Source organism: Acipenser ruthenus, chromosome 3 (genome assembly GCF_902713425.1).
Source record: "Acipenser ruthenus chromosome 3, fAciRut3.2 maternal haplotype, whole genome shotgun sequence".
Lineage (NCBI taxonomy): Eukaryota > Metazoa > Chordata > Actinopteri > Acipenseriformes > Acipenseridae > Acipenser > Acipenser ruthenus.
Window position 1 is genome coordinate 102,120,699 of NC_081191.1, and position 16,190 is coordinate 102,136,888.

The following is a 16,190-nucleotide window of genomic DNA, read 5'->3' on the forward strand; positions in this document are numbered from 1 at the left end:
TAGGCAGAATCATTCTTAATTTAGAGCTTTTATTTATGTTCTAGCATATGGAGACATCTTATGTTTTGTAGTATATTGTAGTATATTTTATGATGTAATTGACTATGTTTTGGCAAAATATACTATATCCTACATATATTCTAGCACAACATATCTTTGTTACACCCAATCTAAAATATATTACGCCGATGATAACATGATGATAAATGATAAAATAACTATTGTTGTGAATTGTTCTGAATTTACCCACATAGCTGTTAGAGAGGCCGGAACTGAAAGAAAGCGGAACTTTTCCCTGCTACATACAGGGCAGGTGGAAGAGGAAGAGCAAGCATCCTGCACACACGTGTTTCTGTTTACATGGTCTTGGAACATGGGAAAGCTTCGCGTTTTAGAGTTATACAGTGGGATTGGCGGAATGCATTACGCATTAAAAGGTAAAATAAATACTTTACCGCTATGCATTATAAATATTAACAAACAAAAGGAGCTCATGTGCGTTGTTGCTCGAGTCTAGTGAAAACAGTCAGGCTATAACTATAGGGTTAATTGCAGGGGCATTCTGTCATTTTTAATAGTTTTAGGAGCGTGATACTAAATTTGATTAAATGCGAGAAATGTGTATTTATCAAGGTCAAAAACGTATTATTTCAGGGTAAAAACTGATATGGTACCTCAGTATATTTGTAGTACTAGCAGCGGTAGATCTAAAAAATATCTCTGGGTATCAAAACACTACCCTTTCCGAAAATTGCATACAAAACATCATCATTATTATTATTATTATTATTATTATTATTATTATTATTATTATTATTATTATTATACAAACATCTTTAACGTATTCAGTAGCTGTCTTTTCCTCCCCAAAAAACTTTCGTTTTATGATGACGTTATCACTTAGCATTACTTTTTCTCTTGCATAAATACATTATGGGTTAAAACTCAATGTTAAAATACACATTCATACAATACTTAAGAAACACTGGTTTATTAGGTGAGGTCTTGAATGTAAATGAGTAACATATAGTATCAAAGCTGTTTGTATTATTTATGTTCAGAATAAAGCGATATTTGCACAAAGTAATACATTCTGTAATGCTTTTTAAATCCCGGATTTCTACCGAACGCACATATTGTACAAACAGTGTAATTTTTCCTGCAGTAAGTGTTATGCTGAGACTTCAACTCATTACTACAGAATCAGTAGTGAAGTGAAAAAAAAAAAAAAAAACTGCATCAGTGTCTGTCTGTGACCTAGTTTTAAACATTGGGAGTATTGTTTGGCTGGCGGTTCTTGCTAATTGTTTTGACTAAAGCTCTGAAAGTGTTGCTCGATGCGTGCCATTCTGTTCATTCTTTAAGTTGGTAGGAGTCAGAGATTTTGGACTTTGAGTCATACCACTAGGCACTTTGACAACTTTGGGGGTTGAATACTTTTTGGTATGCCTTTGTTCTGTCTAAGTTGGCTTTCCTGTTTAAAATAAGTCTGACTGCAGTTGTATCTGTTTTTTACTTTTACAGTTGTACTGGTCCAATCAACAAATCCTGGACCATTGCATTAGATCAATATAAGATTAACGGCAAGAGAAAGATTTTACCCAAACTGAAAAGTATGTCAGTAGGCTGTGAATTCAAAATTATAACGTATTTTAGTGTAAGAGGAGCACTCAGTTAAAAATGCCTAAGTACTGTATAGAAGAATCTAAAATCTGCTCCCTGCACTGTATCATTCTTGTTGCTAATAGTATGTGAAATTGTCACAGAGGATGGGGAAAAATAATAGCATAGGGAAATTAATTTGATGAAAATGTAAGGATCTCCATATGGTAAGCATTGCCATTACTAACATAATAAACATCCAGGAATATTATACAGGGTGCATCACATTTACTATACAATAGTTGTAAAAAAAAAATAAGTGTATTCTCCCTTACTACGTAGCATTTGACAGTCTTTGTATGTGTGCTTGTATGAAATTCTTATACACCAATCAAAAAGGTTTATCATGGACCTTGTGTTTTGTGAATGTTAGAGATTTTTTTTGTAACCTATGTTAAAAGCAGGTTTCCTTTTTGTGATTTTACACCAGGTGTCAGTGTATACCTTAACATGCTCTGCTGCATCTCTCCAAGGTACTGTGTAAGGGTGTGCCCAGGTTCAGAATGTTTAACTGCATTTCTTGCTTTGTGACTGTGTGTGTTGACGATTAACTGGAGTTAACTGCAGCATGCTGGATCAGCTGAGCAGCCCTAGTCTTTCTAGAGATGTCACATGTTTTTTTTGCTGTGGGGTCATTCCATGCCAACTCAACCAGTGCTGTTGCCTGTCCGTCTCAGGTTGTCCTAGAAAAATTCACCTGGGGGTTTTCAGTCATGCTGAGTTCAGAAATGATAGCCATTATGTTTTTTAAAAATTTCCTCTTCGACCTATGACCTTGCAGAGGTCAACCTAAAGTGAGAAAGGGACCTTGACCAAAAAAATCACCCTGGGTGCAATTTAGATGCTACTATTATGAGTAAATTCTTTGAAAAACTTTTGGTTTCAAGTCCCAACACTGGTCATTAAACCCCCTTGAATTTTGAATTTTTGCTATTTGTACCAAGTTTAGGCTGTAATAACTTGCGTGGGGGACTCCAAAAAAAATCACCCAAAGATATGTTTGGTTTGATGTTAATGAGATCTACAAGCATCAACAAAATATGTTGGTATCCAAGGATTTTTTTATTTTTGGCAGCTTTTTGAAGTTGTATATCATGCATTCGAGCATTGCTTATGGCCACTTTGGTGAGGTTAAAGTAACACATAGTCCTGAACGAACTGGCTATTTCTTCAATTGTGCATTCTCTGAGGATTGATCTAGAGGAAAAAGTAACAATGTGGGCTTCCACTGGCACTAGCTTGGAGCTGAGGGGTTATGAACTTGCATATGGGACTTGGGTGTTCGTTGTTATGATGACACATTTGAAACTACCAAAACCTTACGGAGTTGGATTTTAAAAACCAAAAAGTGATAGTAAAGTTTTTTTTTTTTTTTAAAGTTGTGGTGCCTACCTAGGGGGATAATTGATTGACTGACCAACCATTTGTGAAAAAGACACTTGCTGCATTCTCATGCTAGCCACTCAGTCAATTTCAGACACAACTGAAAGTCTTTGGTTTAGGAGGTCTTTGATGACAGAGACAGGTGTATTTAAATATTGCTGTAAACGGGGAAGATTTTTTTTAAGAAAAACTGTGAATTTAGTTTTTAAAAACCCAACTAAGTAAGGTTTTGGTAGTTTCAATGTCATCATAACAAATAAGTCCCAAGTCCCATGCAAGTTCATAACCCCTCAAATCCAAGCTATTGCCAGTGGAAGCACATACTGTTACTTTTCCTCTAGATCAATCCTCAGAGAATGCAAAGTTGAAGAAATAGCTAGTTTGGATAGAACTATGTGGCACTTCAGCCTCAAAGTGGCCACAAGCAATGCTTGAATGCATGACAAATGCAATTTCAAAAAAACCCGGATCCCATAATATTTCACTTGATGCTTGTAGATCTCATCAACATCTAGCCAAACATATCTTTGGGTGATTTTTTTTGGAGTCCCCCACGCAAGTTATTACAGCCTAAACTTGGTACAAATAGCAAAAATTCTAATTTCAAGGGGGTTTAATGACCAGTGGTGGGACTTGAAGCCAAAAGTTTTTCACAGAATTTGGAAGACTGGTTCCTAAGGTTCTTACAGCAATACTTACATTTTAGGAAGTTTGAATAAAACCAGTTACCCCTCGTCTGGCAATTTGATAGCAGTGAGTAGCGTGCTCCTAGTATTTTGTTCTGAAAAGCCCTATTCAATACGATTAGAACGAGGTGCTACTCATAATGGTAGCATCTAAATTGCACCCAGGGTGATTTTTCTGGTCAAGGTCCCTTTCTCACTTTAGGTTGACCTTTGCAAGGTCACAGGTCGAAAGGGACATTTTAAAAAATATAATGGCTATCATTTCTGAACTCAGCGTGTCAGAAAACCCCCAGGTGAATTTTTCTAGGAAAATCTGAGACGGACGGGCAACGGAATGTCCCTTTTCTGGTTGAGTTGGCGTGGAATGACCCTGTATGTGAATACTACTAAATAACCTGTTTCAAGCACCTTCAGAAATGGTTTGCTACTCAAGACGTAACTTAAGCACCCCTAGCGAAACCACTTCTCTAAATATGCCTATCCCCCTCCAGTTCAGCGTAACCTGTGCAACCCCCCATCACTAAAGCTATTACGCTGGGGAGTGTTATGTACTAGTAAGTCCTAATAGGTTTGTTCCTCTCTCTTTACAGGGAGCTGCATTCCTGCTGAAGTTGTTGCTGCTGTTGATGTGAACACAACTGCAAACACAACTGCAGACACGTTTGTGGCCCAAAACAATTGAGGTGAGTGGTCAAGAGGAGGAAATGCCATCAGAAGGGTTTTAACATGCTCATCTTACAGAGCCACTCTGAATGTGAACCTGCAGTGTTGATAACTAAAACAAATAACTTAGTTTCAAAAGGCTTGTCTGTTAATCAGTCTTCTAGAATCTGTGTATGCAAAATGATGCATATTTACAAGTACAATACATCGAAACCGTAACCTGATCTCTTACACAATCAACCAAAGGGGTTGTCATGAGTGAAATAACCACAGCACTCTATGAACATTTATGATTATTCTGTTTATATACAAAATTGTGGAAAAGAAAGTATATTTAAAACTACAGGTAGTTTTTTTTTTTTTTTTTTTTTTTAAATTAATTGAATGTGTTGATTAACAATGCTAAGTGCAGTTCGCCCAGTCATTCTGTAATTGGATTTGAATGAATGCAGGATAGATTCCAAAATGAGATCCGATAAGAAAAATATTCACTCGGGACAATATGAAAAAAAAATACTTGCTAGGTATGTCAACGCTTGTTGTAAAACAAAAAAATATGATTCAGGTATCTGATACAGGTTGCAGTTATTTATGATACTGCATACAATTCCAAAAAACATTAGCATTGTAGCTCTCTGGTTTATTTTTTGTAGTTTTTATAAGTATAGAGGTACCATATTTCAAGGGTAGGTGTGAAGCAACATTACAGTTTGAATTATCAGGACAATGCCCTAGATTTCCTAGATTAACAGTATTTTCTCCCCCATTTACAACTAGTAACCAAAATCCCTTTTAACTGTGTGGTTAAAGAAAATGAATAACTTGGTGATTTTGAAAATGAATAACTTGGTGATTTTTTATTTTTTTACTGTTGTCTAAAGGTTGGCTGCTTTGTCAGCAGATGGTAACACTGTTTTTTCAGTGATTTTCAATTTCTCTGGTGTCATGTACAGTACAAGGCATGTACCTTTGATTTCTTTAGAAGATAAGAACTGTAAAGTTTGTTGGGGGTGTATAACTTAAATAAAAGTAAACCAGCAGATTAAAGTGTAATCTTTATTAAGACCCAGTTCAGTTTTTGTGTTGTTGGTCTGTTATATTTCAGTTTCTAACATCCTAACCCAGTAATGCCCTCTGCTGCTCCAGTTTAGATTTGTAATTTATAAATGTGATCTATTCTTATAGACTTAAAAGATAAAGACTTCTTGTCTAAATGTTTTTCACATTTTGTTGCTGTATTTCTTTTTGGTAAACTTGTGATCTTATCACTGAGTGCTCAAAGTTATGAGTGTGTTGAAAGATACATCGCACCTTGGGGGATATTGCTCAAAGTTATGAGGTAGACTTCCATTGCTACGCCGATGGCACTCAGCTATATTTGTCATTTAAACCAGGGGACAACTTAGCTGTAGGTGCACTGACTAGTTGCCTGGCTGACATCAAAAAATGGATGTCAATTTTTTTTAATGCTAAATTCTGATAAAAAACTGAGATGATGCTTTTGGGACCCTTAAATTGCTGAAGTAACATAAACTTATCTGACCTAGCTCTTAGTGGCTTCCCCTCTAATTGGAAGTCTGAAATGAGAAATGTAGGCCTTATTTTTGATTAAGATCTTTCCTTTGAGGAACATATCAGGAATATCACTAAGATCCTTTTTTCATTTACGAAATATTGCTAAACTTAGATGTTTTTTCTCTCTGTCTGATGCGGAGAGACTAATACGTGCTTTTATAACATCAAGGATAGATGACTGTAATGTACTGTTCTCTGGTATTTCTAGCCCTGCTATTTTCCCGATTACAACTTGTAGAAAATGCTGTGGTCAGAGTTTTTTTTTTTTTTTTTAAATTTAGTAGTCGGCAATTGTTTTATCATTTTCTCCCAATTTGGAATAGCCAGTTATTTTTAGGCTCAGCCCACCGCTACCACTCCCGCGCTGACTCGGAAGAGACCAAGACGGACACACTCATCCTCCGAAACGTGTGCCATCAGCTGACCGCTTCTTTTTCACACTGCAGGCCCACCATGCAGCCACCTCAGCGCTACAGCGTCGGAGGACAACGCAGCTCTGGGCAGCTTACAGGCAAGCCTGCAGGCGCCCGGCCAGACCACAGGGGTCGCTGGTGTGCAGTTAGCCAAGGACACCCTGGCCGACCTAAGCCCCACCCCCCGGGCAGCGCTCGGCCAATTGTGCGCCACCCCCTGGGAGCTCCCGTCCACGGTCGGCAGTGGAATAGCCTGGACTCGAACGGCAACGTCCACACTATATGGTGCATCCTGCAGTCCACGCGGAGTGCCTTTACCGGATGCGACACTCGGGAGCCCCTGCGGCCAGAGTTTTAACAAGAACCAAGAGATATGAACATTTCACCCCTGTTTTGGCAGATTTGCACTGGCTTCCTTTTCATTTCAGGATTGATTTTAAGGTCCTGCTCCTGACATATAAAGCTCTCCATGACCGTGGTCCCCTATACCTAAAAGAACTCCTGACTCCATAGTCTCCTAGTTGGCCTCTTAGATCACATAGTGCAGCCTTGCTTAACATTCCAAGGATACAGAAAAAAAATGCAGATGGCAGAGCATTCTCTTACAGAGCCCCTAAACTGTGGAATGGCCTGACTGCCACCATCTGTGAGAGTTCACAGTCCCGTAAATTATATACTTGTTTTTACTGCTCTTTAATTATTAACTTATTTACTTACTTATTTATACTGATGTATTTATTACCTGTTTCTATTGTATTTTCATTTTTGTATTTCTTCTTAAAAAATATGTTTTTATTTAATTTCATTTTCTCTTGTTCCGCGCTTTGTGGCAAATTTTTGTGAAAGGTGCTATATAAAAATAAAGAAGTTGTCAGTGCATTTAATTTAATGAATAGTTAAAAACCACGAACGATAGGCTTGAACTTATTGCAAAATGCCTTTCTGTATATTTGTATTTTGAAATGTCCTAACAACATCTAATTTATGTATAATCTATTTCAGGGTGTGACACTGAATGATTTTAACAAACTAGCATTTGACATGATTTTGATGAGTCCACCATGTCAGCCATTTACCAGGTACAGTATGAACAACTTTGTTTGCTAAATAAAAAACTATGGCAGCACAGTGTTTTCGAAAGTGGTATGACAGTCTAAGAAAGAAATATTAGTGGGTGTAGTTATAATATTGTATTTTTGTAATTGTTTAAAATAGGTGCAATACTGTAATCTGATGGGAAAATATTGTCACATGCTATTGTATCTCTGGCAATACACTAATTTATTCCTAGACATTAGAGGCATTTACAATGAATACCATAGATTAGCTAGACAGCATAAAAGTTCCATTTGCCTAATTGATCTACTGTAACTGCCAAATATGCCACCAGATTTAGATTTAGACCCCACTATATAGTTCTTGTTTTACCTAAAAGATTTTAATTAGGCAGTCATCTGAGCAAGTCATGCGAGCCACCAACCAGAGTTGGGGTCAATTCCATTTTTTCAATTCCAATTCAATTTCCAGTCCCAGTTCCCTTTTATACAATTCCAATTCCTATTCAGTTTTACGGCATAGTCTGACAAGTTCATTAAGTTATATATAGTAATTGTTTGCCTAATAAAACCTTTGTTGTGAAATGAGTGGAATATAAATTTGAAAAGGGAATTGGGATTAGAAATGGAATTGGAATTGAAAAAATTGAATTGACCCGAACTCTGCAACCAACTGTGCCTGCCATAGCGTTTTTGCTGCTCTTGCATTGACGATTATATTCAAATTTTGTGCTTGCAGTAGTTAATTCTCAGTGTTCATTTTAAATACTCACATGCAGTTATTTGCTTACTTCCAGCTGTGTAGTTAAATTATTCTATTTCATAGACGCTGGTCCATATCCTCTTTTAATTCAACACAACATCCTCTACTGCTTCCTCAACAGAATCGGTTTACAAGGAGATGTCTCAGACCCGAGAACAAAGAGTTTTCTGTATATCCTCAACATCCTTCCCAGGTGTGTAGATTTTTAATTATTTGAATTTACAAATAACTGGGTTCTATTCAAAATTCACCGTTGTTATGCAGAGAAATGAACAAAATGCACGCTTTTTAATTTAAAAGAAACAGGCCAGTAGGCTTTCATCAAGATCTCTGGGAAGCGAGGAGTAATTTTAAAAATAAAACTAAGAACTGCATTTTTAACAATTGTGCATCTGTCTCCAAAGGCTTGACAAGCTTCCTAAGTTCATTCTTCTGGAAAATGTCAAAGGATTTGAAACATCATCTGCCAGGTAATAAACGCCCAGGAATGTATGCATTTGAAATCAATATTATGGTTGTCACAACATGTGGTTGGTTCATGTTTAGGATAGACTCATTATTGTTGTTTTTTTTAAATTAAAAATAGCTATTTCACTTCAACCTCTTGTTTTAAACTCAGTACTAATACATGTTCCCTTACACCAGTTTTTCTTTTATTTTTCTTTAGGTATTCATTGGTAGGAACCTTAGAAGAGTGTGGATACAGATATCAAGAGTTTCTGTTGTCTCCTACCTGTGTAAGTACTGTAAATTTAAATCATGTTGAATGAAAAATGTGACCACCTCATTAGGAAAATCCATTCTGTTTCTTCCCACTGTTTGTCTACTGTTGTGGATCAGTCCTTCATACATATCCATTATATACATTTCAACTGGTATTTCTGTTTGTTTGTTTAACAGCTGGGGATTCCAAATTCAAGACTGCGTTATTTCCTTGTTGCTAAATTACAACCTGGACTATTCTCGTTTGAAACAACTAACCAGGCGAGTTTTTTGTATTTTTAATAATCTCATAAATATATATATTTTTCAATACTAGGAAAGAAAAGCAGTTATATAATGTTAAATAATCCCATCATTCAAAACATGTTATTATTGAAACCTTAAAGGGACTTTCAATTGCTTTTGTTCTTTCTGCTACATATAGTTTCTGACTAATTGTGCATCTTTTGTAGTTGCTGCTGGCATTGTACTGGGTGGATATCCTGAGTACATGATGCATTTGTTTCACATAGGGAGAAGTGCTAGTTTTTCTTTATTCCTTTCATGTAATTTCCTATCTCAGTAGATTCAGTGGGTTCATTCATTTAAGACATTTCCCAACTACATAAAGACATTGTTTATGAAGAAAAGGATCTTACTAGATTGTGTGAAAAATTCCAGATTTATCTAGCAGTAGACCCACCACCACCACAACGTGCCACACTGTCCTCATCTAATCATTCTTATTTCAAGAGATATTTCAATCCTCTCTTGTGTCTTTTCTTGTTTTATGCAGATTCTGGAAGTTTTCCCAAATTCTGACTCTGTAGATTCAAATGCCAGTAAAGTTTCTGACTGTGCACATAAGGAACTGTCAGCTTGCATTAATGGAATGAAAACAAGTAAGCCAGATGATGGTGCTGAGCCCAGCAGTAGGACTCTGGAAAATGAAGCTGTCATTTTCAAGCTGGAAACTGCTGAAGATTTGGAGAGGAAGCAGAATCAGGACAGTGATGTATCTGTCCGGATGCTCCAAGATTTTCTAGAGGTGGATCTGCAGAATTTAAGCCAGTATCTGCTCCTACCAAAGACCCTATTGCGTTATGCAATACTAATGGACATTGTTCAACCAACATGCAGGAGATCAGTGTGTTTCACTAAAGGGTAAGAAAATAGCATTGAAATACTTCTTACAAATTAAGTGCTATGCAAGTTCCTTGGTACAGTGCTCCCCCTTTATAAGGCGGCCCTTTATACTGCAGAGCAGGTTATAAGGCGGTACAGTCATGGCTCCCATTTGCCCCATAATTCCATTACACTAACACGAGTAGTCTCATTATAAGGTGGCACAAATAGGACGGTCTCTTAACTATGGCTTCCCACTACAGCCTTATAAAGGGGGAGCACTGTATTTACACAGCTATATTCGAGGCATGTTAAAATATGTTATGCATTATATGTAAAGAGTAAAACGCATTCCAAACATGTCCAATCCCTTGAGCATCAACATTATTTAAAATATTCTTCTGACCCTATGATCACTGTGTACAGTAGTTATTCTCAATGGGCTGCCACTATTTTTTTTTCAGGTATGGACACTATGTTGAAGGGACTGGCTCAGTCTTGCAGTCTTCTTTGGATATCCAGGTACAGTGTCTTGTTCTACATTTATCACTTTTAATAATGACTAAAGAAGTTGAAAATGTAGGAAATATAACACAATTATACAAGGGGTAAATGTCGATTTTTAAAAAGCTTGGATCTAGATTTTGTTTTATGGTCACTAATGCATGTCCATATAGTCATTACTGTGTCCTCTGTCTGTCATCTGTTACCATGATGACTTAGTACAAAGTCTGGTAGAATGAATGTCCTTTCGAAGTGGGTCCAATCTGTTACCACTGATATTGCTGCAGCAATAACATTTTCAAGAGGGTCAAATTTACCATCAAATACACACTAGGGAGCATTACACATTGGAGAACATCATTCTCATCTGAAATTGTGCTAGAAATATTTAACACATTCTGATTTTCACACGCTCCCCGGTACTGTGCTTACTATTCATTCTGCCTCTATAAACTAGGAGCATGATGTTTCGTGATCATCACATTTACAGATGCCAGGCTAGGCTGAGGATCTTTTCTATACTGTCTTTATACATGATCAGGTTCAGTCCTACAATTTTATTTTGACTTGTTCCCCTGGGAAACTGTTTGTCTGTAGCAAGCTGCTGGTTTCATAACATTATTGTTTGTTCACAGCTCGAGACAGCATTCAAATCCCTTCATACTTTATCAGATGAAGACAAATTGAACCAGTTGTTGATGTTAAAATTACGGTACTTTACTCCTAGAGAAATAGCCAATCTTCATGGACTTCCCCCAGAGTTTTGTAAGTATTGTTTAAGATGCTCTCTCTCCTTTGCTATAAGCAGTCTTCAGTGCAGTCTTATTATGTATACTGTATACTAAATGCATTACTTGACATGTAATGCTGGTCAATACTTACTACGACACACACCTTGATTCTTAAGGTCAGAATTAAAAGTGTATTATTTTCCATGTTGTTGATGGCAGTAAACATAGACAAAGTCTTGTCCTGCTGATTTAAATCGGAGGCAGAGCTGTTAATGGGTTTTAGTAACTGGGAAATGCATAATCCCCAGTGACATGATATAGTGGAGGGTCGTGCAGCCTTGTATGTGCTGTATATGTTTATTACACAATTACACTGAATGCAGCTGGTACCGTAACAACAGTTTAGTAATGCATGTTAGAAAAAAAACAAAACAAAAACAAAAACTTGACAAATAGATCAAGGGATCTAATTTTGAAGATCTAAACGACACCAGATGGATCTACACACAACTCTTTTTAACCATAGTAATCTTGCTGTTTTCATTATAAACATTAAATGCTGTGCTATGAAATGCTGTGCAAAGAGGCTCACTGACAACATTATCATAAAATAGACCCCTTGATGCTTCCTTTACGTTGAACCTCCCATTTTATGAATGTGTATTACCTCTTTCAGTATTACTTTATTCATTAAAATGTTGATAACCTAGACATGTGCTATTCTGGCCAAAGGTAACAAAAAAGCATTTAGGATGCCCATTTTTTTTCCAAGCTGTTCTAAGTGTCATGTTTGAAGATAGTGAGGCTGCTATTTACACTCAAAGGCATGTCCATAAAGGTCATGGTGTTTTTGTTATTGTCCAAGGAAGAATTATGACAGAAAAGGGAGTGCAGTCAATTAATTAAAATACTAGTAAATGTACATTTATCTATCTTTGCAAACAATAATTGACCAGCAATAGAAGTCATGTTGCAATCTCTTTTTCTGTGTTATTTTCATTGAATGGGTTGCACCTTTACATGGGGTGTCAAGTCATTACTGTCTTCTCATGGCACAGACCATGTTGTCTGTTACTATGTAAAATAGGGCTAAGGGCAGCATTTCTCTTGAAATCTGATACAACGAATTAATCAGGGTTTGCAAGTGTATGCTGCCGTCAAATAGTTTAACCGGCAGTCCAAGATCCAAAAGTGATCACATTACCAGATTTCATGATGCTTTAGTCTAATGAGGATCAGCTAGAAGTCCTACTAGCAAGTCATTGGATATTATACTAGATCATGTTAACAGACTAGTAAACAGAGACCACTTCATCTGCATTTGATTCATTTTAGTTCTGTGTTCTTTTTTAGGTTTCCCTGAGAAAACAACTTTGAAGCAACGTTATCGACTTCTAGGAAACAGTCTAAATGCCTGTGTTGTAGCTCGACTTATTAAACTGATGGTGGAATAGCTGCAAAGAGACATTTAAATTGTAGAGTACATTTTGTCTTCATCCGGATGGGACTAAATGTGGCATGACATTTACAATTGGTCAGGAGCAGCTATAAGCAACAGACTGATTGTTCATATTTGGTTAACGGCTGCTTCCCAGTATTCCATCAGAAGGAATAGTCCTTGCAATGAAGGTAAACTGGATTTAAATGTTTAAATGCAGGGTTGGGTAACTGCTTACATGCTGAGGTGAATTATGTAATTCACCCACATAAAAAAAATAAAGGGACAAGAAAAGACTTATTTTCCACATTTTTATATTTTGTAATAAAGAATTTTAAATGCATCACTTGTCATTATGTTTTGTAGTGTACCAATGGCACAATATGGTACAGGGAACTAGTTGTGATATGTGCAATTACATTTCTGTACACTCCCATTATAAACAAGTATCCTACTTAACTCATTTATTATGAAACCAAAAAGGAACAACTTTGCAACAACTGACTGTTCTCATAACTGTCACTCAAACTGACTGTACTTCATTATATATAAAAGTGTAGTTGTGTGTTATGTATGGTACATAATTAAGCATCCACTGTAAGGGGGTGCCAAGGTTTTACATTGTTAAAGTGGTAACAGAGCTATAATAAAGATTCCATTGAGAGAGACTGAGGGGAATGAACATTCCATTCCATTGTACATGTGTTAAATATTACATTTATATTGTATTGCTTAGTTTCAATTGAGAAATACTGTGTTTGTCTTAATTTCAGCCATTTAAATATATAAATACATTGCCTTATCTTAAAATAGGCTACGTTAATTAATGTCTAGAAATATTTGTAGACTTTGCTTGATGTTTCTTACTGTATTTTAACAAACATAGTAATCTAATGTATATTCTAAATTTTCCATAGACACAATTGGTCTGATTCAATTTCCAAAAAGCACTGCCCCTGCTGATTTGTGCTGCTGCTGTACTAAATGACTAAGCATACTGTATTATTAGTTTCAACTTTTTACCATAATCAGCTGAATTGGGTAAAAAATTTTGTAGAGAAGTACACAGTTTTCTTACTCGATGATTTTTTACACCTCCCTAAAACTTGTAACCCCAATTCTAATATGAACGTTTCCACTGAATGATTATTTTTTGGGGGGGTGTGGCAAAGTGGGTGGTAGGGGGAACAGGTGTAGCAGTGATGCGGTGCAGGAATGACGGGCAGACAACTGTAATCCAGAAAATAAGCTTTTATTTTCCGTCCTGGTCTAGTGACCACAAATAATAAGCCCCGGCAATACACAACGATGTGTAAAGCTCGGGGCTGAAGAACACAGGTTGCAGTCCTGATAAAGGAAACAAAAACACGGTCACCCGTCTCGGGTGCGTGCAGTCGTGATGGTGGTGCGTGAATATACTTTATTCCGTGACAGTTCGTGAAGTGGTGATCCGGCTTGTGCTGGCCCAAGGCGACAGCTCCGGATGTGCGTTTAGCTGTCTAGTGATTTCAAAAGACACAGACAGTTAGTTTACAGAGACGAACAAACACAAACCCACACACACACAACTCTTTGCAGAGTAATACAGGGATTACGTCCTTCTCGGTCCTTGGCTTAACCCAAACGAAGGAAAAGAACAGCGTTACCCTGGCCCCTATATGTAATCCCGCATGATATCTAGGTAAACGGTTGCAGCTGCCTTATTACTTGCAGCTGCCCCTTGTTTACCTGTCAAATCAATACGGTCTTACAACAGAGTCTCGCTTCCTTCCAGGCTGACCCACTTTCCGGTCCCGGAAACGAACTGTCAGGCCAGCCCTTCCAGATACTTCTCCTCCCGTTCTTTAGCGCCCTCACAGGTCGGGAGGAAGATTTATCACCAGAACTCATTGTATTTCTGTCACAGGGGGTCAATACATCACTCCTTGTACAGAAAGATACAGAATGTCACCTTTTATTTCTGACTGTTTCAACACATATATGTTTTACCAACTAAGAATAACAGCACTTTCAGAGTTCCATGCCCCCATTTTATGTGAGCATAAGTATTGGGACAATTCAACTTAAAGCAAATCTAAGAAGTATAAAAGCTAATATTTAGTCGCAAATCCCTCGCATGCAATAACAGCAGTGAGTCTGCGAGCCATTGACCTCACCAAACTTTTGGTATCGTCCTTTGAGATGCTTTGCCAAGCCTTTACTGCAGCCATTTTCAGCTGTTGCTTGTTTTGGGGAGTTTCTGACTTCAGTCTCCTCTTCAGCAAGTGAAATGCATGTTCAATCGGATTTAAATCAGGAGATTGACTTGGCCAGTCTAAAACGTTCCACTTTTTTCCCCTGATGAACTCCTTGGTTGCGTTGGCAGTGTGTTTTGGGTCATTGTCCTGTTGCATTGTGAAGCGACGCCCAATGAGTCTGGTGGCATTTTCTTGTACATTGGTAGCCAAGACGCTTCTGTACACTTCTGAAGTCATTCTGCTGCTGCCATCATTCGTTACATCATCAATAAAGATGAGTGAGCCTGTTCCAGAGGCAGCCATGCATGCCCATGCCATGACACTACCTCCACCATGCTTCACAGATGAGGTGGTATGCTTTGGATCATCTGCAGTTCCTTTTTTTCTCCACACTTTTGCCTTCCCATCACTTTGATAAAGGTTAATCTTCATCTCATCTGTCCATAAAACTCTGTTCCAAAACTCTACTGGCTTTGTAGTTTTTAGCAAATTCTAATCTGTCCTTTCTGTTTTTGGTGCTGATCAGAGGTTTGCTTCTTGCAGTGTAGCCTTTGTAATTCTGCTGCCGAAGTCTTCTGCGAACAGTAGATTGTGACACTTTCACCCCAGCATTCTGGAGGTTGTTGGTGATTTCACTGACACTTATTTTAGGGTTGTTTTTCACAGCTCTGGTCATTTTTCTGTCATCAACTGCTGTTGATTTCCTTGACCGACCTGGTCGTTGCCGATTGCTGAAGACACCAGTGGTTTCTTTCTTTTTCAGGACATTCCAAATTGTGGATTTGGCTATGCCCGACTTTTGTGCTATGGTTCTAATTGAGTTCCTCTTTTCTTTTAGCATCCAAATCACTTGCTTTTCTTTCATAGACAGCTCCCTAGTCTTCATGTTGGATTATGCCTACTGACACCAAACGCAGACTCCAAAGGCAAAAGCAAAGGATAGAACTGAGACTACACATTCACAGCTCTTTTATGTGTGAACAATCAGTGCAAAAGGAAACACCTGTGAGTCAAATGTCCCAATACTTATGCTCACATAAAATGGGGGGATGGAACTCTGAAAGTGCTGTTATTCTTAGTTGGTAAAACATATATGTGTTGAAACAGCCAGAAATAAAAGGTGACATTCTGTATCTTTGCCTCATATTCAACTTTTAATCGTATTTTCATATTGCTTGAGTGTACAGCAAAAATAGCAATTTTGACTTCAATGTCCCAATACTTATGGAGGGCACTCTGTATGTATGTATGTA

At 37.5% G+C, this 16,190-nt stretch overlaps 1 long non-coding RNA gene and 1 pseudogene across 1 annotated transcript in view; one reads left to right on the forward strand and one right to left on the reverse strand.

Moving 5' to 3' along the window:
* LOC117435464 (tRNA (cytosine(38)-C(5))-methyltransferase-like) lies at positions 1-14,610 on the forward strand (annotated as a pseudogene).
* LOC131729857 (uncharacterized) overlaps positions 13,937-16,190 on the reverse strand; it is a 23,418-nt gene continuing 21,164 nt past the window's right edge. Inside the window, exon 5 of the long non-coding RNA XR_009323762.1 lies at positions 13,937-14,199. This is a non-coding gene — a long non-coding RNA (uncharacterized LOC131729857). The remainder of the gene's footprint in view (positions 14,200-16,190) is intronic.